At 45.8% G+C, this 23,520-nt stretch overlaps 1 long non-coding RNA gene across 1 annotated transcript in view; it reads right to left on the bottom strand.

Annotated features, from left to right (window-relative positions):
- LOC119397948 (uncharacterized) overlaps positions 1-18,092 on the bottom strand; it is a 33,857-nt gene extending 15,765 nt beyond the window's left edge. The window contains exon 1 of the long non-coding RNA XR_005184687.2: positions 18,009-18,092. This is a non-coding gene — a long non-coding RNA (uncharacterized LOC119397948). The remainder of the gene's footprint in view (positions 1-18,008) is intronic.
- Between the last annotated feature and the right edge of the window lie 5,428 nt (positions 18,093-23,520).

Consider the following 23,520-nt stretch of genomic DNA (forward strand, 5'->3'; position numbering starts at 1 on the left):
AGTCGAAGCATTTCATGAACTGAAACGACGCCTGCAGACGCCTCCGATACTTGCGCATTTCGACGAATACGCCGATACGGAGATTCACACCGATGCAAGCAGCGTAGGACTCGGCGCCGTCCTTGTGTAGAGGACGGACGGACTGGAAAGGGTTATCAGTTATGCTAGCCGGTCGCTGTCTAAGGCAGAGGCCAACTATTTCACAACAGAAAAGGAGTGCCTCGCCATCATTTGGGCTACGTCAAAGTTTCGCCCCTACCTCTACGGCAGGCCCTTCACAGTTCTGAGGGACCATCACGCCTTGTGTTGGCCAGCTAACTTTCATTCATTCATTCATTCTCTTTATTTTCCAGAATAAAACGAAAACATTACATTCTGGATGGTCTCCTGGGCTAAAAGCTGTAATGAAACAGCTTGACTAGGGCCCAGAAGACCAATTACATGGCAACAAATGACAGGTGAAAATATTCGCACCAAATGTACAAGATATATAACACATGGTACAAAAAATATTTACAAAAACAAAGCATATAACAATACCCGTGTAAGCGTAACAGGGAATGATTTTTGCATGAACACATTTCTAACAACAAACAACACTAACAGAATACTCAAATTTATTTACAGAAAAGAAATTGTAATACTACAAGTACAAGGAAAAAAACAGCAATAGTACACCTGTAATTCTGGCAGTAAACTACACGAAACAATAATATCAACACAATATAATATTCGAAAAGCATGGTAACTAATCATATACAACAATATACAGTGAAATGTAGTACAACATTAAGAAATAATTGAAATGTATGAATACATTAGTAATTCAGAAATATTTCATGCAATGTATTTAGCGCAGGTTTATGTAAATGTTTATGCTTATTAAGAATACATGGGAGGTTATATTTCAATGACTGAAGTTTATAGTCAGTGCGAAAGCGCGGTATGAGCCATCCTCCAACATTACGAATATTGTAGCATAACTGTTGCGTTGCAGTGCAGCAATTAACTCGATAAATTGCTTAAATGAAGAAGAACATATGTAAAATGATCGCAGGGTGCGGAACTCGTACATATATTGGATTTTGATTATACTGTACTTGGGAAAATATGTCGATGTCGGTGATAAATAACCAGTGTTGGCAATGTGACGGACAGCTTTCTTCTGCAAAAGCAATATTCTGTTGATGTTACGTTGAGTTGTAGTAAGCCAAACCAGACTGCAGTAATTTATATGTGATTGAAACAGTGCTTGATATATGCTGACTTTTATTTGTGTAGGAAGAATTTCTCGACAACGCGACAGAGCTCCCGCTGTAAAAGAAAGTTTCTTGCATAAATGACTTACGGAGAGTCCCAACTTAGAAGAGATGAAAATGTTACACCGAGAATTTTATGTTCTTCTACAATATCTATTTTTTGGTCTGCACAAATAATATCTTGTTTAATGTTCAGAATTTTATTTCTAGCTCCAAATATTATTACCTTCGTTTTCTTAGGGTTAATTTTAAGTTTATTTGATAGTGACCATGATGTAATATTGCAAAAGAAACGATTACAGCTTTCTATTAACCTATCTGTATCTGCGCCGGAAAACAAGACCGTGGCATCATCAGCATATGTTATAAATTTTACCGACTTGTTGATATTAATAATATCATTTATAAAAACATTGAAAAGAAGGGGCCTTAATACACTTTCTTGCGGGACACCTCTACTGACAGGCAAATGAAGATGAGTGATGGTTACCTAAACACACACATTGTGATCGTTCTGCTAAATATGATTTTATTAACGCCAGTGGAGTGCCTCGAACACCATAGATTTCTAACTTATGAAGTAGCGCGCTATGGTCAATGGAATCGAAAGCCTTGGCGAAATCAATGAACAAACCTAATGTAAATAGCCTGTTTTCGATGTTCTCTAAAATAATTTCTTTTAGCCTTAACAAAGCTAACTCCGTAACCTTCCTTTGCGGAAACCAAACTGAGCGTCGCTTATTATGTCACTTCTAGTGAAAAAGTTGGATAATCTGGAATGTAGCATTTTTTTGAAACCCTTAGCAAACACCGGAATAATCGATATTGGGCGATAGTTTCCCAGCAAGTTTTTGTCGCCACCTTTAAACAGGACAGACACACGAGAGCGCTTCATTTCACGGGGAAATTCCCCGGACTCTACTGCTAAATTAAATATGTACACAAGTACAGGGGCTAAATGCTCTAAAACAAATTTTATGGGACCGATCTGAAGATTGTCAATATCTAATGCACTGCTATTCTCAAGACTCATAATAAATGTTCTGAATACTTCTGGTTCGTCTGCCGGGTTGACAAATATGCTTTCAGCATTTCTAATAATTGAGCTATTCATTTCCAGGGTATTCTTAATTGGCGGTATACCAGAAGTGAGACATTTATTGAAAGAATCAGCAAGTATTGCACCAGTTAGTACACGATTGTTTAACGTAATTTCACGTGGTATGAAGTCTGCCTTGTGGCGTCCTAAAACATTGTTTATTGCTTTCCAAGCTGCATCAGGGTACCTTGTACAGATACCAGAAAACAACTTTTCATAATACCCTATCTTCGCCTTTCGAAGAGCGCTGTTTAGTTTATTTCTGAAAGCTTTATACTGCTGTAGTAATTCTTCCTCTCGCGATTTCAAGAATGCATGGAAACGCTTATTTTTTCGGTTTATCAAACGCCTAATAGCAAATGTGACCCAAGGTTTTCTTATTTTCTTTGACGGTTTAAACGTTTTAAAAGGAAAATGAGTGAGGTAGATATTTGTAAAAGATTCTATAAATTTTAGGTACGCTTCATGAACATCTCTAATCATATAAACGAAAGACAAGTCATGCATGCTAACGGCACGCTTGAAAGCCTGCAGTGACTCATCAATGATATTTTGTACTTGGACAGTTTGATAATGACGCCTCTTTTCTGTTTTTGAGGAACTGTATTTTCTGTTTTTCCTCTTTTCTGTTTTTGAGGAACTGAACACTGGACAGTGGTCACTTATGTCTGATTAAATAGTACCGGCGTTAGAAACAAGTGTGTCAGCATTCGTAATCATCATGTGTAACAGTGATGAACTGGTTACTGTGATATGAGTTTGCGTTGATATTAGATTTATAAATCCAGATGAGTGAATGCACAAGATGAACTCGCACGTGCTTTACGTGTCCTCCAAAAGGTTTATGTTAAAATCACCACTGCACACAAGCCGATATTTGTTTGAGTTGATATATTCTAAGAAAGACTAAAAAAATTAAGAAAATTCACGATGTTGCCATTTGGGGGACGGTAAATAGCAGCAACAATTTCTGAGTCAGTTTTAGGTGTTAAAAATTCAAAGTCATCCGTAATCACAGAAAAATCGGAAACAAGTTCATGGGTCCGATAAGCATCAACAAAGATGTAAACGCCCCCTCCTCGACGATTCAGACGATTAATAAAAAAGCGCGAGTAACCGTCCAGACGAAGCATATCACAGCCATCGTAGTACCATGTCTCAGTCATCATGATTATGTCAAGCTTAAACGAGAACTGATTGATAAAGCATGTGATGTAATCTTTTTTCCCAACTGCGGAACGTGCATTCAGATGTAAAGTGGTCTTCTGCAATCGACAATATAGCGAGATATTTTGTGGTAGAGCAAGGTTATGGTAGTTCATTTCTACCTTTTTTACAGCGAAAGCTGTTATGAGATCATTTCACCGGCCGTTTTTCGCGCCGTAGTTGTCCGCCGCCGCCGCCGCCGGTGTCCGTAACCAGTATCGCTCGAAATAAGAAAAAAAAATTAAGAAAAAATTCCAGGATGGAACGAGGTTCGAACCTAGGCCCTCTGCGTGGGAGCCCAGTATTCAACCTCTGAGCCATGCCGGTGCTTGACGCTGCTTTGCAAAAAGGTCCTATACAGGCTTCATTTCGGGAAGGAACCACATTAGGGTGTGTCCAGATAAGATCGAACACGAGGTCCCGGTCACCATTCCCGATTGTGATGAAATTAACTGCAGGTCTAGGCATTACACCCAGAACAATGGTTTCGCAGTTAGTTTCGCGAAAAAAAATTTTGTTTGCCTGAAAAAAAAATATACAAATTTTGGCCGCAAAAAACGCTTTTCCGCCAATTTCGTGATTTCTGAATTTTGAGCGCACCTAGGGAAAAAACGGTGCACTTCTTCGTCACAATATTTATTCCCCTTAAAGAACAAGTGAAACACAATCTTATGAGGCTATTATTTTCCTTGCTTGTCGAAGCACTTTTGAAGAAAAAAATCACAAACTTGGCAAATCGCACAAAATACCTGTATTTCAGGAATTTATTGCTGCAAGCACGTTAAAGTGAGGATAATAAAAATTGGTACATATTAACTTTGATACCCTCGCTCTCTTTTAAAATAATTTGCGTGGTTTTACCGCGCTCCGTTTTACTCGATAATTGGGCTGAAACGTAAGTGATTTACCAAAAACGCCGAACTTTGAAAATGATTTTCTCAAAAAGGCCATTTTTAATTTTTTTTAAATCTCTCTGATTGAAGTCAAGGGCGTCATCTACCATTGTGCAGAAAAAAACGTTGCATTATTTTGGTTGCTAACAAGTTATAGTGCGTCACATGTGACCATGCCAGCCTAGCGGCCGCGTCGTTCGTTATGTGCTGAAACTCGGATATAAGTTGCTCAAAATACTTGTGCGTGATATAATCACAAATCAGCAGCTCCACACCAACAAATGCGCAGTCCGGTGTCATGGTTCAGCAAGCTTTGTCTTGCGATCAGCCGCTTGACAAACCCGCAGCAGCGGCCGCTCGATACTGCGGGCACTCACGTTACATGAGTGCCGCTTCGACGGCGGATGAGCTCCGCCTGCGCGCGAAAACTACGCTAAGAGGACGAATGAGAGAAGGAATGCATCACTGTGAAAGATAAAGGCCGTTAAGTGCCAACAAATGTCATAGTATGCAACGAAAACACTGCCGGCGATTTCCTAGTGAGCGCCTCCAGTAGTGCGCTCATGTGTTGCTTTCTCTCTTCTGATGGGCTAAAGATAATTAGGTTCATTCTATGAGCAACATATGACACAAAATAAAGCCATTGACATCTAAAGAAAGCTGTCATACGTGCTTCCGATGGTCGAGCAACTCAAACTGCAGTTGTTCATCTCGTGCCAGAACACTTGTGTCAGCCGGCTGTGAAGTGTGTCCAAGTCCTTTGCTTCATTAAAGAACCGCTTTTACAATACTGTATTGTTGTGCGTCCGCAGATAGAATATTCAACGCAAGTCGAGCGCTTATCACGATATTATGCGGCTTCGGGCATAACAGCAGGGGAAAAAAATACATCCGTTCTGTATTGAAGGCGCTCACTGGGAAATCGCCGGCAGTGTTTTCGTTGCATACTATGACATTTGTTGGCACTTAACGGCCTTTAACTTTCACAGTGATGCATTCCTTATCTCATTCGTCCTCTTAGCGTAGTTTTCGCGCGCAGGCGGAGCTCATCCGCCGTCGAAGCGGCACTCATGTAACGTGAGTGCCCGCAGTATCGAGCGGCCGCTGCTGCGGGTTTGTCAAGCGGCTGATCGCAAGACAAAGCTTGCTGAACCATGACACCGGACTGCGCATTTGTTGGTGTGGAGCTGCTGATTTGTGATTATGTCACGTACAAGTATTTTGAGCAACTTATATCCGAGTTTCAGCACATAACGAACGACGCGGCCGCTAGGCTGGCATGGTCACATGTGACGCACTATAACTTGTTAGCAACCAAAATAATGCAACGTTTTTTTCTGCACAATGGTAGATGACGCCCTTGACTTCAATCAGAGAGATTTAAAAAAAAATTAAAAATGGCCTTTTTGAGAAAATCATTTTCAAAGTTCGGCGTTTTTGGTAAATCACTTACGTTTCAGCCCAATTATCGAGTAAAACAGAGCGCGGTAAAACCACGCAAATTATTTTAAAAGAGAGCGAAAGTATCAAAGTTAATATGTACCAATTTTTATTATCCTCACTTTAACGTGCTTGCAGCAATAAATTCCTGAAATACAGGTATTTTGTGCGATTTGCCAAGTTTGTGATTTTTTTCTTCAAAAGTGCTTCGACAAGCAAGGACAATAATAGCATCATAAGATTTTGTTTCACTTGTTCTTTAAGGGGAATAAATATTGTGACGAAGAAGTGCACCGTTTTTTCCCTAGATGCGCTCAAAATTCAGAAATCGCGAAATTGGCGGAAAAGCGTTTTTTTGCGGCCAAAATTTGTATATTTTTTTTCAGGCGAACAAAATTTTTTTTCGCAAAACTAACTGCGAAACCATTGTTCTGGGTGTAATGCCTAGACCTGCAGTAAATTTCATCACAATCGGGAATGGTGACCGGGACCTCGTGTTCGATCTTATCTGGACACACCCATTAGCATATGCAATATAGCGTGGTAGAAGAGTAAAATAAGCACCAAGCGTCGCACAACGCGAATTCTCTAAGCAGGCGTCGCACAATGCGAATTGCGCAACGAGTAGGTTGTTGAATGCTTCCAACCCATTACAAAGAGTTCTGCCATAAGTCTTCGTCGTCATCAGGCACGGCATCAACAAAGTGCGCATCATGCCTCACATGTGTTTAGCAGGTACCACGGCTCTCCGTAGAATGACGAAAAATGGCACAGTGCCTGCTGCCCTACTTCTCAAAAACTACAATGATTTATAGCGAAGTGGGTTCCTCGCAAGTGCACTTGTATTGGTTACCAAGGAAGCCCATAAGCGCATAATCCATTTCCTCGGGGTCTCAGTAAAATTACAATGATTTATAGCGTAGTGGGTTCCTCGCAAGTGCACTTGTATTGGTTGCCAAGGAAGCCCATAAGCGCATGATCCATTTCCTCGGGGTCTCAGTAAAGGTCTTCGCCCCCCCCCCCCCCCGTCTCTCTCCCACGTCAACGTGTGTTATACAGCATGACGGGATGACGGGAGAGGGAAATAGCGACCGGGCCTCACCCAATGCAAACTGCATAACTGGTGGTCCGTTTAAAGCTTCCAACCCATTACAAAGGGCTGAGCCATAATTCTTCATCGTCATCCGTCGTCACGTCAACAAAGTACACATAATGCCTTACAGACGTGTAGCTGGTGCCTCGCTTCTCCGCAGAATGACAAATAATGTCTCAGTAGGTGCTTCCCAACTTCACAAAAATTGTGATTTATGGCGTAGTGGGTACCATTCTAGTGTACTTCTATTGTAGCCCCAAGAGAGCTTACAACGGGCTCTAGAAACGCCGCTCTTCCAGCTTTCGCTGTGACTGTGCTGCGATTTCAGCGCAGGCCTGGCGTTTTTTTCTTTTGTAACTGTAAAAGACGTGATACTTCTACTAGTTTATTTTTTTAAGATCAGCTTCGCGAGATATCTGTATGGCAGCGGAATCATCAGACTTCCGCGCGAAAATTTTACCACTGAAAGACCAAACAGACTTCCAGTGCTTTTCATGCCTGCGCTTTACTGCCATGCCTAGAAGGCGCTTCAGAGCAGGACAGAGATGCTCATTTATGTAGATCTGCGCAGAGTCGGAAACTCCGATGTCATTGTTGCGGATGCGCATCTTTTTTCCTTTCTTTAGTACAAGATCTCGCTTTGCCCGAGACTTAAACTGAACTATAATGTTACTGCGGTCCGGATTTCGGGTAGGCACCCGATGACATGTTTCTATGTCAGATTCCTGAACAGGCTCATTAATAGCCTCACCGATTTTTGAGAGGACACTCAGAACATCCTCATTTTCTTCTTTTCGGACACCCTGAATTTCGATGTTCGAGTTTCTGGAGAACTGCTCTAGGTGAACCAGCCGTCTCTCTAGGTCCCCTATATGGGTCTCAAAAGTCTGGCATTTCGCCTGCAGTTCCTCGTTTCTCGTGGTTAATTCAGCATGTGTTGCTGCTGCAGCAGCCAGCTGGTTTTTCAAATCCTCTATAGTTGTGTGCGCAAACTCAAGGCTCTGAGCACCGCTGCGTTATTCAGTTCGAAATTCACGCATTTCATTTCTGAGTTCCCCCTCGAACGATTCCCGCGATATCTTCATTTCCTGTTTAAACGCATCTCTTAGTTTCAAGAGATCGTTCTTGACATCTTCCTTAATCTTTACAGTCTCTTTCGACATGACAAAAAAATACGGGTAACAAAAATAGCACACAACACACGGCAAAATATAACAGAAATGGCGCAGCTTGGCAGCAGTGACAATATATCTTTGAAAATATAAATGGAACAGTAAAGGTCTTTGCATCAACCAGCGTCAAGAATGCAGAAAATGCCTTAGACGATGTGAACGTAGTTCGCCAGTGCTGCCAAATGAAGGCCTCGATGCTTGAGACGGTGCTTTTATGGCAGTCGCACTAGCGCAGAAACACTGACGCGGCTGCTGTCAACGCCCCCTTGTGCTGCACGGAGTCGGCGAAATTCGGCCGACACGTGTCCAACTGTCCAGGAGGATCGGGTGCGCTGTGCAGGCTGCGCAGAAGTGATCTGCGGCAAGAATGCAGAAAATGCCTTAGACGATGTGAACGTAGTTCGCTACTGCTGCCAAATGAAGGCCTCGATGCTTGAGACGGTGCTTTTATGGCAGTCGCACTAGCGCAGAAACACTGACGCGGCTGCTGTCAACGCCCCCTTGTGCTGCACGGAGTCGGCGAAATTCGGCCGACACGTGTCCAACTGTCCAGGATGATCGGGTGCGCTGTGCAGGCTGCGCAGAAGTGATCTGCGGCAAGAATGCGGAAAATGCCTTAGACGATGTGAACGTAGTTCGCTACTGCTGCCAAATGAAGGCCTCGATGCTTGAGACGGTGCTTTTATGGCAGTCGCACTAGCGCAGAAACACTGACGCGGCTGCTGTCAACGCCCCCTTGTGCTGCACGGAGTCGGCGAAATTCGGCCGACACGTGTCCAACTGTCCAGGATGATCGGGTGCGCTGTGCAGGCTGCGCAGAAGTGATCTGCGGCAAGAATGCGGAAAATGCCTTAGACGATGTGAACGTAGTTCGCTACTGCTGCCAAATGAAGGCCTCGATGCTTGAGACGGTGCTTTTATGGCAGTCGCACTAGCGCAGAAACACTGACGCGGCTGCTGTCAACGCCCCCTTGTGCTGCACGGAGTCGGCGAAATTCGGCCGACACGTGTCCAACTGTCCAGGATGATCGGGTGCGCTGTGCAGGCTGCGCAGAAGTGATCTGCGGCAAGAATGCGGAAAATGCCTTAGACGAGATGATGACAGCTTCTTGGGAGCCATAAGTGCCGACGACTTCGCCGAACTTGAAGGACCCTTCAGGTCACCTCGCACGGTGGAGCCTAAGACTTCAAGAATTTGACATTACCGTCGTGTACAAGTCCGGAAGGAAACACTCCTACGCCGACTGCTTGTCTCGTTCGCACGTCGACCCGCCACCGCCCGACGACCCGGATGATGACAGCTTCTTGGGAGCCATAAGTGCCGACGACTTCGCCGAACGACAGCGAGCCGACCCGGAACTGAAGAGTCTAGTGGAATACCTGGAAGGCAGGACCATCATTGTCCCAAAAGTATTCAGGCGAGGATTGGCATCATTTTCCTTGAACAACAACGTCCTCGTAAAGAAGAACTTCTCTCCGGCCCGAGCCAGCTACCTTATCGTTGTGCATTCGGGACTGCGACCAGAAATTCTACATGCCCTGCACGACGACCCGACGGCTGGAAACCTCGAACTTACCCGCACCCTCGCGCGAGTACAGGAAAAGTACAACTGGCCGCGCCTTGCCGCCGACGTCACTCGCTAGGTAAGGACGTGCCGAGACTGTCAGCGACGGAAGACACCTCCCACAAGACCAGCAGTCTTCCTTCAGCCGATCGAGCCTCCTCGGTGACCATTCCAGCAGATCGGGATGGATCTCCTGGGGCCGTTCGCAACGTCGACTTGCGGAAGTAAATGGATCGTCGTGGCTACCGACTACCTCACCCGCTACGCCGAAACAAAAGCCCTGCCCAAAGGCAGTGCCGCTGAAGTCGCCAAGTTCTTCGCTGAGAGCATCGTCCTTCGACACGGCGCCCCAACGGTTCTTATCACCGACAGAGGTACGGCGTTCAGGGCTTACCTCACTCAGGCGATCTTGGAATACAGCCACACAAGCCACCGCCGGACCACCGCGTGCCACCCACAGACCAACGGCCTCACCGAGCGTCTAAATAAGACCATCGCCGACATGCTGGCCATGTACGTCGACGTCGAACACAAGACGTGGGAAGCCATCCTTCCGTACGTGACGTTGGCGTACAACACGGCCGTACAGGAAACGACGCAGATGACGCCATACAAGTTGGTCTACGGGCGGAGCCCGGCAACGACGCTCGACGCCATGTTACCAAACGTGACCGACGAGGAAAACATCGACGTGACCACCTACCTACAGCGCGCCGAAGAAGCACGACAGCTCGCCCGCCTACGGATCAAGAACCAGCAGACGAATCACAGCCGCTGCTACAACCTTCGACGACGCCACATGGAATACCAAACCGGTGACCGTGTATGGGTATGGACGCCAATACGGTGACGGGGACTTAGTGAGAAGCTTCTTCCACGATACTTCGGACCGTACAGGGTGCTTCGACGCCTCGGCGCAGGTTGTCCCTGACGGCATTACGAACTCTCAGCGGCGCCGCGCGCGACCTGAAGTCGTCCATGTCGTGCGCCTCAAGCCACATTACGCGCGTTAGTGTATCTGAGGACTGTACCTTTACTTTATTGTACTTTCTTGCTTGTGCTTATTATTGTTGTACTATCCTGCTTGTGCTTGTTTATTGTACTTTCTTGCTTTGTTGCTGTTATTTATTGTTGCATGCATTGCCCCCCCCCCGTGTTCTGTTCTAAGCATCGGAACGATGCTTTTTCAGAGCGGGGCATTGCCACGTGCATTCCTTATTAACACTTTTGCTGTATTCGCTTTTCGCCCACAAAGACTGTGAGCAATGCTCAGCGCAAACCGCGCCTCATTGGTCGAAAAGCTTCCCGATTATTGTAGATCGTTTTGTTAAGATTGCGCGCAAGACGTGAACACTCGAACTTATTCTAGAACTTGCGCGACTACCAGCGATAACGGTGGAATATTCGACGGCCTGTGTATAAATGCCGACGCGCTTCACCGCTTGTCAGTTGACCGACGGTCGACGCTCTGTCCGCCACTCCCAGTGTATTTCTGTAGTTTGACTTTCAGTTCCCCGGCCACAAGTTGGGCCAAATAAACAGTTTAATCTCCGACGTGCTGACTGCTGTCTTCGTCGACGTCACGACCACGTGACAATATCTACCCAGGAACGGCGAGAACAGACATTGGTAACTGAAGTGCGAGAGCGTTTAGAAAAACCGACATTGGGGGGGCAGCATTGACCAGACGAATGGAAAGAATAAGAATCAGGATCCCAGCAGGAATCGAACTTAAGCATTCTGCGTGGAAATCAGGTATTCTACCACAGAGCCACGCCAGGTCTATAACTGGTTTGGAAAAACAGCTTATGCAGTGTCCTCTTAATTTCTTACGAGGCTGCGCGATGGCCTCGTGCTAACCGAGGATGATGCCATATTGACTGAGAGCCTCTTTGTAGACTAGGCTACGTAGGCCACACACTCCCAGGTAGTCTACGAATACGACAAGCGCCATCCACTGATGTTGGACTACGTAGCACTGTGCAGGCCTACCAGCCTCGACACCCTATACCTCACCAATGTGAAGGGTGACGTCAGGTTCTGACAAGTTGCCGACTCTATCGACAGACAATTTGTCGACGAAATGACCAAGGCATCCACGATTTCAAACAGCTGTACTATACCTCATACATCACTACACATGGACCCATTGTCACCGCGATCACGCCCGGATGCAATAAGAAGGCATGAGCAACTGCTGGTGCTCACTGATGACAGTGATGATGACCTTGTTCAAGAACTGTCAAGAACATCTTCCACGCATGAACACGGGTTCGTGAAACGTGCGTGCGTTCTCCATCATAAGGAACAAGTATAAGCGCTACATATCAGCTTACCGCTTCTGGTGTTGGTAATACCCACGTTGCCGTTGGCAGCCTTACCCGACTGTAAACAACTGGTTATATAACACATATGCGGCTCTTCGACATATATATGTGCGTATAAAATTTATACAAATCTTTAGCGTCACTTTGTTGCGTTTCGCTTAGTAAAAAAAATTATGCCAGTCACCTTCCCGCCGCATGCTTCGCATAACATCGACTCCCACGGTACGTGGGATCTGCCGAACTTTTTTCTTCCAGCGCGGCGTGTAATCGAAACCTTTTGCATTGCACAGAGTGGTGCGACGTCAGTTCTATGACGCTATAGATACTTGATCTGATTAACCCGCAACAACAAAAACCGCTGCTCTTCACAAAAAATTACACCATCTCCCGCTAAAGGGGACCATGAGGCGATGCGAAGCCGGAGCACTTGCACGATCGCGTTCCGTTGGCGTTCGTTGGGCATGCTACCGACCTCGCGTCGTGGAACGCGAAGAGGGACGCTACGCGCGTCGTATCTTCCATCTAGCCTGGCCGTTAATTCTCACAGGGCGAGCGGGGAACGCGGTCGACAGGCGGGCGAGAGGGGGGCAGCGTAGAAGAGGAGAGAGAAGGGGAGGGGACGCGCATGTGCTCGAGCTCATCGCGGCGTTGCGCAGGAGAGAATTTCGGCATGTCTAGCCCGCGTTTCAGAGAAAGAGTGGAAAGGGGGAGGGGAGAGGGGTATGGGAAGGGGAGGGAAGAGGGAAAGTGGAGAGGAGAAGGGGAGAGGGGAACTGGAGAGGGAAAGTGGAAAGGGGGAGGAGAGAGGGAAAGTGGAGATGGGAAGGGGAGAGGGAAAGTGGAGGGGGAAGGGGAGAGGGCGAGTGGAGAGGAGCTGTCTGGAGAGGGTATGCGCATGCGCAGTTAGGGTGGTCACGCCGCACACCACCACCACCGGATGAGCTCCGCCTTAAGATACTTCGCATCTAAAACAAAGCAGCTGTGGCCAAATATCACATGAAACTATGGCTCCAACTTTAATTATGGTAATTTATTTATGGCGGCCACGTTTTCTCTTTTGCGACATCGCGCATCCAATCGAGGAAGTGCTACGCGTGGCAGCGTAGCGAAATGGGGTCGCCACTATGGATTGAATCAACAGAAGCCTTGTAAGTGGGTTTTATCGCAACACATCCACATATAATTATAGGCCTAGTAGTGGTGAGACGGGAAACTGCAAGCAGCTCCGAATTTTTTTGTCGGCGGCTTAAAACTTGTAGCGTAGCTGCCGTGCCTTAGCGAAAAAAAATTTCATTTGCAGTAAAGCCACCTGTTAGTTCCAAATATTTCGCATGGAAAGTTAATATTTTCCTTAGACAGTCTATAACACTTCTTTTGTATTTGCGATCATTATGAGTAAACTCTGCCATATCCACAAACAAGCCGCGTCGTCTTTTTTCTCCGCGATAAAGATCGCTTGCAAGATATCAGCCTTCTCAGCGACATTACTTTTATAAATCGCGATCGCTTACAAGATGACTGAGCTTTTGTAGCGTTTACAGCTACCCCCGCGAAGGCCACTTATGCTTGTTACTTGGCACATGACGATAACTAAAGCACTCAATGACGTGCTGATGCATGACACTGGCGGTGGAGAATGGGAAAATACGCTGCGTAGTGCACGATATGATGTACCAGGGTTCCCGTATGCCACGCGTCAGTCGTACGCCCTTTCTCTCCGCCGCTCCGAAGGCGGCGAGAGCAATGAAACTTTTTCTTGTCTCTAAGCGGCAGCAGCTGCTCTCTTTTGTGTGGCGCGCAATTGAAAAAATACGTTAACAAAAAAAAAACTGCACGCATTTCAACAGTGTGACCCCCCGTACCAGCAGAAGTTCTCATCCATGCCCTGGGTCGTCATTGTATGGAGGGTATCCCGAGTAAGAAATTAGATCCGGAAGCAGTATGCCTTATTTTACGGCAGCTTATGGGTGAAATAATACTGATTCCATCGCATCGTGAGGGCTGTGTGCGCATAAAGCGGGCCTTATTGCCAACGAGTGGTTAACCTTTCCGCTGGTCTTCTAGACGTCACGAATTTTGAGTTTTAGCATCCTTTTGGTTTAGTCGGATTCTAACACAAGATCGTCATCAAAATCGATCACATGGTGACGCTCTTCGCAGCTACTGCTTGAAAAAAGTGTTTCGTAGCACCTCAATAAAACGCACGTAATGTTTGTGTTGGCGGATTGTGTCATGAAGGCTCTTCCATACACCTATAAAAATTTCGTGAAAACAGCGTGTCGCTGGAATCAACGTTACGACAAGCGGACTTTTCAAAATATTGGCTTTAGTGGCACCCCGTGTTCGCAAATTTTCCATCTCGTCAAGCATCGATCCTCCCCTGAACTCATGCTTTCACCTACGTAACTGGCAGGACACTCCAAGCATGGTAGTGACCCCATCGCATCATGCTCTGAAAGGTACATCTTCCGGCTGTAGCATAAAGCGAACGAGTGTTGACATTGCTTTTTACACTAGCTGGTGAGCGGCTCGGAAATCTTCCTTGTTCAATCCCGGCTTTCAGCATTACTGTTATCCGTATGCGAAAAGAGACGGGGCAGTGCGTGCTAGAAAAATAAACACTGGTTACTTTCCTATACCCCTGTCACACTGGAGGTGTTAATGTCATTAGGTTCGATTGTCATTCGGTGCAACGAATGCCATTCGATCCGTGATGGCGCTACACAGGAAAAAGTAATGTCATTCGTTCATGATACCTATGTCAACAATTCAGACAAAAAATGGCCGGAAAAGTTGAGGAAGGTCATGTAGAGTTGTAGAAAAGCGAAGTTATTTATTTTAAAAGACATGTGGGAAGTCACTTCGCAAAAAAATAAACGGTTAAAATTTTGTATCGCATGATATCTGGCCACAATAAGCCAAAACGACGCTTAGCCAGTAGCAACATGAACACAAGCAACATGGCTGACATCGCAGTGCCGCTGAACAACGACGCTAAGTTGCAGCTATAGTGTACTAGAAGAATTCTAGTACACTATAGCTGCAGCAAATAAAGCATTTATTTGCTTTGTACTTCGCGTTGCGAGAAAAGCGCATAAGAGAGTCGAAGAGACTCATTGATCTTCAGATAGAAGAAGAATCGAGACGCAGCCTGTTGGGTATGAATGTGAAACAAGACGGAGTGCGTTCGCCTAAGGCATGCGCGGCGTGACGAAAAAACAAGATGTGTCATGTCTATTGTAGCTTTCCCCAACGCGAAGTGACAGAGGCACCCGTGGCAGTTTGCGGTGCGACAGCACACACTCAGAAACCCAGAGCGTTCCACGTTTATTCGCTTTCAAAACGCAGTCTCACATGCGTCCATGCGGGAAAGCAGTTTGCAAAGGAACTCCGCAAAATTGTCTTCCCATAGCCTTATGAGAGCAAACGCCTCCGCCTGGATCTAGTGCGCTCGTGGAGCTGATGCCATCGCTGCAGATACACGTGCACACAGGCGTCTGTTTGTTTTCACTACAACCGACAGCGCCGGTGGCCAGACGCCACTGAGTGGGAGAGTAAAAAGATTTTGCAGCAGCCTTGCGTACACCTGTTCTCGTTAAAATGCCTCAAAGCAAGCAACATTAATAGAGAGTTTGTATGAATGCGTGTCAAATTGGGAGTGCTGAATGCCACATTTTAAGTGGTCTCTGGGGTAGAGAGTATACATTCGGTTCGGCTGCGACGGCAAAACAGTTTTTCGAACTCATTCGCTTTCTTAATGCATTTGATTCTAATGACATTAAATATCACTGTGTAGCAGCCGCATAATGTCATTAGAGGCGAATGTCATTCCATTCGAATGACATGAAAACATCCAGTGTGACAGGGGTACTATCTTTATTATCCTCAGCGAGTGCAGTGTTTCTTTTATTCATTCAGTTACACTCTCTTAGGTACGTGAATGTTTGGGGCGGTAGTGACGTTCGCATATCAACATATTTTGACGACAGCAATTTTATGGACACTCTCGCCGGGTTTTCGCCGTCGCCATCATGTCCCGGATATGTATATGTATGGATATACATAAAGAGGCACAAAGAAAATAAAGCAGGAGAAAAAATACCGAAGCACCAGACCGGGGATTCGAACCAGCGACCCCTCGCTCACCAGCACAACGCAACGCTCCTACAACTTGTTTCAATTTGAAAACTGCCCTTGAGACGCGCACGAAAAAGTGGCCCCTTTCTTTACCCGCTCCTGATATGGACAGAAAAAGAAAGCACACCGGAAACACCTTCCGTCAGGCGCCGTTGTGTGGCAAGAGACGCAGCGGAGTCAGTCCACGCGCCCCAGTTTAAAAGAAAAAGAAATATCTGCGAGCGTCTGATTCTCCATTGTCGACACTTGCGGCGCTTTGCTCAAGCACAAAGACGTAACAACCGGGACAGTTGTCAGTATTATTCTAGTACACTATAGTTGTCAGTTCGCGCTTGCCCTATGTATACCTGTGCGTTTTTTTCGGGCGTCCTTCTTTGTGCCTCAGCGGTGCGCTGCAAGTATCGAGCTGCTTGTCGTTCTTCGTGTAACATTTCAATTAATTGCTTCGTCTTCGCGACAAAACTGACTTTTTTATGGTACTATGCATAGAGCTTTGATAGTATCAGTAATTCAATGACGTGCGACTCCGTGATTTAAAGTATTTGCGGCGGCACAGTCACGATTGTCGCTTTCTGATGCTTCTAGGGAATCACAGACGGAAATTTCTATCAAAGTGGATGAGGGGACGCCTGCTGCTTTATCAAAGTTAGTTCAGCATAGCATGCGTAATGTGAAGGTGAGGAATCGCTAACATTCGGTGGCTACTTCTTTAAAATCTACTTTACTTTACACTTTATATCCTAATTACTACAGTTGAACTTTAGAAGTACCACCCCTACGCTTGGCATCCCTTGACATCGATTATTACACTAATGGAGTCGGCCATAATTTTTTAAAGTGCTTTCTCTCTCTTCAAACGGCTTTCCGTGGCCTGCCGTGGCCTGGGACGCACCCCGCGCACATTCTCAGCAGATCTAGCACCACTCTTGAGGGGTAAAAATGGTCATATTTTTTCACCCCCTTTCATCTACATCCAACGACGCAGCCCCACGCTTCCCCGAACTTTCTGGTGCGTTCCTCCATCAAACGTCTCATCTCCTCAAACGACTACAACGCGGCACCTGCCGTGCGGAGAAAAGCAAAAAGAAAGTTGGCAGCGACACGCAAGGGAGTGGTGGGAACCTTCTGCCTGAGTGCAGCACGGCAACACCAACGGAACCAGAGATGACATAGCTACGGTTGGGTCATTTCACGCTGGCACTTTCTGCACGCTCGCGTGGCCGTAGCGAGACCAACTGTTCTGTCGTGTATTCCGAAGTTCCTGTAGAAACAACCGCGAAAAAAAGCCTTTCTAGTATATATAATAATGTCGGTCATTGTTAACCACGAAGCTTTGCCGAATTCTAGAACCATTTCAGGTTTCCTTTACCCAACCAATAAAGGTAATATACTATGGTTATTATGATTTACTTGTGAGAATTCGTTCACACAATTTAAGGCAGATATGCAACGCATAATTTCGGAAGCTTGCAAACAGAGGACTCAGTTATACCTGGGCCGCTGTTAGGATAACGTGTTCCTGAACTGCGATGGTCGCCATATTAATTCATCGGGTCGTCGGAAGTTGAGGCATGAAAGTTTAACGGACGAAAGCTCCAGTCTGGTAATGATAGATGCCATACAGGTACAGTGGAGGCCTTCGTAAAGACGTCGGCGTTAACATACAAGCACATTTTTATCAATATGCATGCATTTCCCCTTCAGTGAAACGTATCTGCTGGTGCCAAGAATCAGGCGTTAGACTCCTTGGTAGATGGCAGAATATCTTTGCCCATATGTCACCTCGGCAGATATCACATATAAAAAAAGAGTATTACTTCTCTGAGCTGTTGTAGAGTTGGTCTAGTAGGGTTTTCAGCCCCATTCACTGCAGAGGCCCAAAGCATAAAGACAATCACGACGTTTTTCATGGTGTTTTTTTTTTTCCGGGTGAACACTACTCCGTTTGTTACTGAGAAGGCGCAGTCTATATATACAACGATTCGCTCGAAGAACTATTTCACTTACCTTTTCTTCAGCACGGCTGTTTCCAGGCAGGGTCACCAACAGTGTCGCATATACATTAATGACACTCGAAACAGAGTTCACTCATTGAAGATCGGAGAAAACGTGCTCCTAATTTCACTAACAAAATCAGCGTACACGGAAGCACACTGACGTTCCCGAGTATTAAATTTCACCTGATACATAAATGAAGGGAGTGTTTGTATGCCTCATTTAATTATAAAGCTTGTGATCGTATATAAGTTTAACAGTCAGCATCATCAGCAAACGACCGCTTGGAGCGTCAATAAGGTAGGCGCTCTTCAAACGACAATCATTTATGGCAGTAAGGCAGATACTTTCGTCTGTCGCTGCACCCATTAAAACAACATGTTCTGATAGAAGTTTTGCAGCGAAAGCTGTTATGAGATCATTTCACCGGCCGTTTTTCGCGCCGTAGTTGTCCGCCGCCACCGCCGCCGCCGGTGTCCGTAACCAGTATCGCTCGAAATAAGAAGAAAATTCCAGGATGGAACGAGGTTCCAACCTGGGCCCTCTGCGTGGGAGCCCAGTATTCAACCTCTCAGCCATGCCGGTGCTTGAAACTGCTTTGCAAAAAGGTCCTATACAGGCTTCATGTCGGGAAGAAACCACATTAGCATATGCAATATAGCGTGGTAGAAGAGTAAAATAAGCACCAAGCGTCGCACAGCGCGAATTCTGTAACCAGGCATCACACAATGCGAATTGCGCAACGAGTAGGTTGTTGAATGCTTCCATTCCATTACTCTGCCATAATTCTTCGTCGTCATTAGGCACAGCATCAACAAAGTGCGCATAACGCTTTACATGCGTTTAGCAGGTACCACGGCCCTCCGTAGAATGACGAAAAATGACACAGTGCCTGCTGCCCTACTTCTAAAAAATTACAATAATTTATAGCGTAGTGGGTTCCTCGCAAGTGCACTTGTATTGGTTGCCAAGATAGCCCATAAGCGCGTGATCCATTTCCTCGGGGTCTCAGTAAAATTACAATGATTTATAGCGTAGTGGGTTCCTCGCAAGTGCACTTGTATTGGTTGCCAGGATAGCCCATGAGCGCGTGATCCATTTCCTTGGGGTCTCAGTAAAATTACAATGATTTATAGCGTAGTGGGTTCCTCGCAAGTGCACTTGTATTGGTTGCCAAGATAGCCCATAAGCGCATGATCCATTTCCTCGGGGTCTCAGTAAAGTTTTTCGTCCCTCCCCCCCGTCTCTCTCCCATGGCAACGTATGTTATACAGCATGACGGGAGAGGGAAATAGCGACCGGGCGTCACCCAATACAAATTACATAACTGGTGGGCCATTTAAAGCTTCCAACCCATTACAAAGGGCTGAGCCATAATTCTTCATCGTCATCAGTCATCGTGTCAACAAAGTGCACATAATGCCTTACAGACGTGTAGCTGGTGCCTCGCTTCTCCGCAGAATGAAAAATAATGGCTTAGTAGGTGCTTCCCAACTTCACAAAAATTGTGATTTATGGCGTAGTGGGTACCTTTCTAGTGTACTTGTATTGTAGCCCCAAGAGGGCTTACAATGGGCTCTAGAAACGCCGCTGTTCCAGCTTTCGCTGTGACTGTGCTGCGGTTTCAGCGCAGGCCTGGCGTTTTTTTTAGTACAGACTTAAGTGTCATGAATGTTTTGTTTCATGCCAAAATGCGCAGATCTCAAGGTAATGAATGTAGTGTCCTGCTTGAAAAAGTAAAAGCGGTTGCACTAATATTTACGTATTTACAAAACACCTTGAAAGGTTTGACGGATAATGTTCTATCCCTTTCGCAGTGACATTTATGTCCACCTCAAAAACGCCCTGTGTTGATGTGCTTGACTCTGCTGTGTTTTGACTAAGACAGAGCCTGCAGTTATGGTCGCTAAAAAGAGCTAATGCGTCTATTATCCTACATAAATTTATTTTATGAGCCTGCAGAAAAACGCGAATGTCGCAAGAACAACTTAGTGCGGGCCGTCGGAACGGAACGAAAACTGAAACCCAAAAACGAAAAAAACGATATTTTCGACGGGAGCGGAAACGTAACCAAAACTTTATCTAATATTTCGTTCCGGAATGAAACTGAAATTTTTTCAATCGTTTTTCGGTTCACGAGAAAACTTCGCAATCCGGAGCAATTGAGCTGATGCAATGTGAGCGTATCTCTGGGTACAGTATTAGCGAGTACCTTAGGCAGGAATTCTAAGGCAAAGATATGTTGAAATTGTGCGAAAAACGAAAACAGTGGCAACCAGAGATGTTTATATTAACGCAAGTGGACTTTTGCGCGCCTGTCACGCAGGCCAGCGTAAAGAGGACTTTGGCGGCGCTGAAGTTTGTTACAGCGAAAGCTGTAATGAGACCACAACAGCTGATTTTGGTGCCCTAGTTGTCCAACGCCGCCGGTGTCCGTGATATACGAAAAATATCGCGTGATATAATATATCGCATTATATAAGAAAAATTAAATGATAAACAAATTTATAGGATCCGATGGAATTTCAACCCGCGCCCTCTGTGTGGCAGTCGGGCCTTCCACCACAGTGCCACGCTGGTGCTTGTAACTCCTTCCCAAATTTACTGTATACAGGCGTCATGTCGGGCAAGGAATCGTGTTAACCCTTTGCGGCACGGCGTCCTCGTTTGAGGACGCGAACTTCGGAGGCGCGTCCCATGCCGCGTGTTTCTTCAAATGGCCTGAAACTCAGTGTGCACATTCGTGCACGCTTCCTGATTGGACAAATAGCGGTCATTTAACTACACTGCCCTGCGTATTGCTGCAGAGGATCACTTTGCTGGAGACACTACCATTTTAGACGATCGTTCGACGTGCCGCGTTCCAGGACCAACGTCAAGAGTATATTAAATGCGAAGCATTTCTTAGCGAACCTCTGGCACTTTGAGCGTTTCTATCTACGTATCTATCTATCTATCTATCTATCTATCTATCTAGCCGCCTACGTCTGGGTGCTCTCATGATCGCCTCCTTAACATGGTGTAGACCAAAATTTGCATGGGAGGGTAAGAAGATTTGACGAATATAATTGCCGGGTCATGACATGAATAACTCTAAAATACTGTAGCGTACGTCGTCAAACCCTTTCCACTAGACACGTGTGGCACATACCCGTTTACCGCGGGCCGAGGTGTACAGGTATGCGCCACAGGTGATTGACAGTTTGTATCTACCTAGGAACGGCGAGAACAGACATTAGTAACTTAAATATACTAGAGCGTTAAGCAAAACCAGCATCGGCAGCGTCGACTCGACGAATGGAAAGAATGAAAAATAGGATCCCAGAAGGAATCGAACCCAAGCATTCTGTGTGGCAATCAGGTATTCTACCACTGAGCTACGCCAGGTCTATAAACTGGTTTGGAAAAACAGCCTACGCAGGCGTAATAGCGGTGCAACGTCAATTGTGGTTGTGGTGCTGGCTATCTAATTTTACAAGAAAGCAATAAGCACTACACGATACTCCTACGATGTGTACTCCTACAATACAGGCGTCATATCCGATTAACGTCTGTAGTTCCAGTGTTGGCTCCGCTTTTATAGCACTCTAATAAACACGTTTGTATTCCTATGATTCAGAAAGCTGTATTGAAGCATTGCTCGATCCCGAAGGAATACATTAACGAAAGTTACATATGATATCCACATCACCGCAACGTAAAGTGCACTTCGTCCACCAGAACGACGCAGTGTCCTCTTCATTTCTTACTAGGCTGGGCGATGGCCTCATGCTGACCGAGGATGATGCCAGATTGATTGACAGCCGCTTCGTACACCAGGCTACGTAGGCCACATACGCCCAGGTAGCCTACGAATACGACAAACACCATCCACTGATGTTGGTCTAGCACTATCCAGGCCTACCAGCCTCGACGGCCTATACCTCACCAACGCGAAGAGTGGCTTCAGTTTCCGACATGTCGCCGGCTCTGTCGACAGACAATCTGTCGACGAAAGGACCGAGGCATCCACGAATTCCAACAGCTCTAGTATACCACATACCTCACTACACATGCGCCCCTCGTCACAACGATCACTACCGGATCCTATAACAAGTCATGACCAGCTGCTGGTGCTCACTGATCACGGTGATAATGCCCTTGTTCATGAACTGTCAAGAACTTCTTGCACACATGCACATGGGTTCGTGAAACGTGCGTGCGTTCTCGGGACACGTATAAGCACTACATATCAGCTTACCCCTTCTGGTGTTTGTAATACCCACGTTGCCATTGGCAGCGTTACCCAACCGTAAACAACTAGTTATATAACGCATATGCGGCTCTTCAACATATATATGTGTGCGTATAAAATTTATACAAATCTTTAGCGTCATATTGTAACGTGTCGCTCAGTAAAAAGTTACGCCACAGTCACCTACCCGCCGCATGCTTCGCATAACATCGACTCCCACGGTACGTGGGATCTGCCGCCTTTTTTTTTTCTCCGCTCGAAACAACTACAACCAAAAAAGAAGGTGTACATGGTTTTCGGGCCTAATAGTTGATTCTTTTTATGCAAGTACTGAAGCTGACTGATGGCAGAATAATTAGATAATTAGTAACACGCTAATAACGATTAATTACTGAAACTCACAAAAAACAACACATTTCTTCGTTTTCTTTCTTGATATGTAATACTGGTGCCTTCGAATCATGCCATGCGTTTTTGACGCATTTGCAGACAGTGCATCATAATGCGTGTCTGAAGGGGTTAATATATGTAATATATCATGGCAGAAGAGTAAAATAACAACCAGTCATCACGCAATGCTAATAGTACAAAGAGTGTGTTGTTTATTGCTTCCCGCCAGTGTTTCGGAGTTGCCCCACCAGAATTGGAATGACTCCAGAATCATTCCGCATTTTCGCGACCCCGGAATGGAATGGGAACAACGCTTGGAGGAATGAGAATGGAATTAAGCGCGTTTTGCACGGAATGAAATGGGAATGGAATTAAGTCTTTTTCCGAAAATAGAGCACATTTTCGTCTACATGCTGTTTTTCAAACTTCAAACATTAGTAGGTCCGAGCCTCTATATAATAATAAAGCAGTTGTAGTGAAGAGTACGAGACGACGACGAAGCAGCCAAGAAAGCAAGCCACATCGTCAGTGGTAGCCACGCGACCCGAGCTTGCGCTTGCTTGGATTTTGGACCCTCGACGTTCCTCGACGTTCCTCATCGTTCCTTCACGTCTGTACGTGAATAAACCACGTGACATTTGGTGGAGGTACGTGGGTTTCCCCTACGACCCTGGATCTTCGCTCCCGTAAGCTTCCACCCCTTCGTGATA

This window comes from Rhipicephalus sanguineus, chromosome 6 (genome assembly GCF_013339695.2).
Source record: "Rhipicephalus sanguineus isolate Rsan-2018 chromosome 6, BIME_Rsan_1.4, whole genome shotgun sequence".
Lineage (NCBI taxonomy): Eukaryota > Metazoa > Arthropoda > Arachnida > Ixodida > Ixodidae > Rhipicephalus > Rhipicephalus sanguineus.